This window comes from Lycium ferocissimum, chromosome 3, assembly GCF_029784015.1.
Source record: "Lycium ferocissimum isolate CSIRO_LF1 chromosome 3, AGI_CSIRO_Lferr_CH_V1, whole genome shotgun sequence".
Classification (NCBI taxonomy): domain Eukaryota; kingdom Viridiplantae; phylum Streptophyta; class Magnoliopsida; order Solanales; family Solanaceae; genus Lycium; species Lycium ferocissimum.
In genome coordinates, this window is record NC_081344.1 from 67243663 (window position 1) to 67247703 (window position 4041).

Sequence of the window (4041 nt, forward strand, 5' to 3'; positions counted from 1 at the left end):
CTTCATTGCTTAGAGTCTATAAACTGCCATCTAAACTGAACCGTATGGTATTACATAATCCATAATACAGCAAGATGATGGACCAAGCTCATCTGTTCTAGGATCAAACAACACGAAACAATGCATGAATTTGATAATAATCCAAAAACCTAACATCAATGCTAGCATTTAGTTAGATCAACAAACAATCTTCCCAAAGCTGCAACGACCTTAACTTTAATATTGTCAAATGATATAAACACTAAAATGAATAACACGTAGAATTATTTCATTCAGTTAACTCTATATAACATTTTCTGTTTCAATTACCACAGGTCCACAATTCATGGGCGAATTTCACAAATATAACGGATGCAGATAATTCGAAACACAGAACTAAAAACAGATATCAACAGCAACGACATAAATATAATAGAGCGGAAGCACGAATAATAAAAAAACATAAAACTATAATATAATAAACGGATATCAGAATCTGAATTCGATGCCATTTAGGTCAAAACCTCTATTCAATGTTACTGAAATTTAAACTTAAAACTTAAACAGCATTAAGCCTAAATATAGCCCCAAAAAAACATAGATTAAACCATTACGAACTGCGAAATACATTCTACTTGGATCTCTGTCTCATCTTTCGGCGCTTTCTCTTCAACCTCCTCATACGCTTCTTCTTCCACTGAACAAAACAAAGCAAAAAAAAAAAAAAAAAAATTGAGCAAGCAAAAATCACGAAATGAGTTAAAAATTGACGAAATTGAGCAAACGAAATAATGGAAATTGATGAAATTGAGCATACAAAAATATATATAATTTCATTTAGAATGAGTGAAAATTGAGAAAATTTCTTTGCTCTATATAATCACATAAATAATTAATTTCATTTAGTTAACTCTCTGTTTCAATTTCCACAGCGCATGAATTAATTTCAGAGATATATATGGATACAGATAATTCAAAACAAAAATATATATACGAAATTTCATTTAGAATGAGTGAAAATTGAGAAAATTTCTTTGCTCTATATAATCACATACACAATTAATTTCATTTAGTTAACTCTCTGTTTCAATTTAATTTCCACAAATATATATATATATATATATATATATATATATATATATATTAAAAAAAACAGATAAATAAAACAAAAATTGACGAAATGAATTAATTAGTGAAAATTGATATATATATACACAATTAATTTCATTTAGGTCTGTTTTAGTTACAGATAATAATTTCACAAATATATATATATATATATATATATATATATATATATATATATATATATATATATATATATTAAAAAAAACAAAAATAAAACAAAAATTGACGAAATTCAGGTTTAAAAAATTACAGAATTAGTGAAAATTGAAGGGAAAAAAAATCGTTGCTCTATATAATCAGATATATAATTAATTTCATTTACTTACCTGTCTATTTCAGTTACCGCAGCTTGTCAGCTAATTTCACAAATATATGGATGCAGATAATTCAAAACAAAAAAATATATATATACAAAACAAAAATTGACGAAATTGATTTTACCTTAGCTCTCATGTTGAATTGGTGATAATCAAAGAGTTTTTTTTTTTAAAGTTGTTGGAGCAAAATCTATTGAAGAAAAAAGATGCGGCAGTAATGGAAGGAAATGTGGTTAGGGTTTTGGATGGTTTATATAAGAAATTGTAGAGTTGGGCCAAAACGTAATTGGACTTGGGTCCAGTTATTGAGCCCAAAATAAAAATGCTTCGGGTCATTTCCACTTTTGGCCCTATTTTGTACTGGTCTTTAATTTTTATCCCTCATGACTAGGTCTGTGGACGGTTTGGTTCGATTTTGGCCATCATCGATTTAAACTTTTGAATTTCTATTTTTTGAAATTCTCAATAGAACTTGATCCTTTCTAGGTCCAATTTTGTGCTTGTCTTTAATTTTCATCCCTCGTGTCTAGGCCTGTGGATGGTTCGGTTCGATTCGATTTTGGCCATCATCGATTTAAAATTTCGAATTTTGGTTTTCTGAAATTCTTAACCGAACCCAATCCATTCTAGTTCATTTTTGGGCTAGTCTTTAATTTTCATCCCTCGTGATAAACTACTTTTTAGCGGAGCATAAGTTTATTTTTTCGTATCATAACATCCCATGAGTTATGAACCTTAGGACTAATAGCATGTTTGGTCAAGCTTATGGGAGAAAAAAGTGCTTTTTAAAAAATAAAAAAAATTATATATATTTTCTTTTAAGAACTCGATCCATTTTGGTCCAATTTTTGGGGAGTGATAAGAAGTTTTTTTTTTTTTTCAAAAGCATTTTTGAGAAAATTATTTTTTAAAAGCTTGGACAAACACTAATTGTAGCAAAGTTTATTTTTAATCGTCAAACACAACATTCCGTCAAAAGTACTTTTCTAAAAAGCAATTTTGAAAAAAATATTTTTCAAAATAAATTTATTTTAGAAGCTTGGCCAAACAGGCTATAAAGAACTTATGCATTTCTAGGTATAAATTCGACTGCCAAAAGTTAAAAATTTAAAAATTAAAGACCATATAAATCGTGCCATTTCTTGAAATGCTTCTTGTGGTTTTGAATGGATCGAAATCTCCAGCCCAAATAAGTCAAGCTTATAACTCAGAAAATAATTGTTTTTGGGAGTGACAAATGTCCTTATTCGGGGGTGGTCATTTTTTTTTTTTTTTTTTTTTTTCAAAAGCACTTTTAGATTTTGAAAATTAAAAGAAAAAACGCAAGCAAAATTTTAAAAGCTATTTGGGCACAAACGCTAATTCCAAGCCAAAAGTGTTTTATAAAATTAAGTTAGGCCATATATAACTTTTGCACTAAAAATACTTTTTTTTTTTTAAAAGCAATTTCGAAAAAAAATATTTTTCCAAATAAGCTTAAAATTAAAGAGCTTGGTCAAATTGGAAAAATTAAAGAACTCAACGCATTAATAAATTAGACTGCCAAAAATGGGATTAAATGGATCATCCCATTTTAAGATAAATCGATTTGCAGTTTCCCAAAGCAAAATGCTTCTTGTGGTTTTGAATGGGTCCAAATCTCCTTTTTTTTTTTGCGTGGAGCCCAAATAAGTGAGCAATTATAGCTTTTTTTTTTTTTTTGATGAAATCGAACCGAAGAACCGAAATTTATACATTACCCAAAAAAATTAAAATAGTCAAGACTCATTAAGTTTAAGCCCAAAAAAACCCAATTGTAATAAGCTCTCTTGTGTATTAATTTTCCAATTCAAATATCCTTAACAAAGAAAGGTGACTTTAGGATTAATGTATGTCCTTTATGTGTTTTCTTAATTATTCTTATTGTATATATATAACACCTAGTAATCCTATATTATGGTTATGGTTTTCTGTTCTTGTGTATCCTGTTTGTTTGATTTTAATTTGATAGTTTTATGTTTTGTTGCTTTTGAGAATAATTAAAAATGGAATAAATATCATATAAAAAAAATGAATTGAAAACCGAAACCGAATTTAACCAAACTTTAAAAAACCGAGTAAAACCGAAAGAACCAAACGGAACTAGTTTGGTTCCTGTTCATTAGGCGTCCACCTTCAAAAAATCGAAGCGAAATAGCCAAACCGCCAGTTTGATGAGAGACAAAAAAACCGACCCAACCCCTACTTCAAATTGGTGGTCTTTACAAATTGCCCATCTATAAACCCCTTGGTCACGAGTTCAAACCTCCGCTCGATGGGTCATTAAAATGTTTTTTTGCAAGACGGTGGTCATGTAAAAAAAAAATTGCGGTCTTTAATTTTTGTCCTTCGCAAATTATAGAAAATACCCTTGAGATTCTAGGTTCGAATCCCAATAGCGTATAAAAGAAAATACGCCAATAACTTTGCCTTTTTTCTAAACTTATGCCTTGCAAAAAAAAAAAATTAATTTTCGCCTGAGTGGGGGTTTGAACTATATGGTAGGCCTTAAGGGCATAACCCCTTTAAAGATAACTTTTGCCTTAGGCAATAACTTAAAGACCACCGCAATAAGGGCATTTTTTGCCCCCGAATCTCC

General features: G+C 29.3%; 1 long non-coding RNA gene across 1 annotated transcript; it reads right to left on the reverse strand.

Annotated features, from left to right (window-relative positions):
- Positions 1-435: 435 nt before the first annotated feature.
- LOC132050477 (uncharacterized) lies at positions 436-1640 on the reverse strand. The gene is made up of 2 exons (XR_009413423.1): positions 1549-1640; positions 436-676 (listed from the first exon to the last, which is right to left on the reverse strand). It is a non-coding gene; the product is annotated as an uncharacterized LOC132050477 (long non-coding RNA).
- Between the last annotated feature and the right edge of the window lie 2401 nt (positions 1641-4041).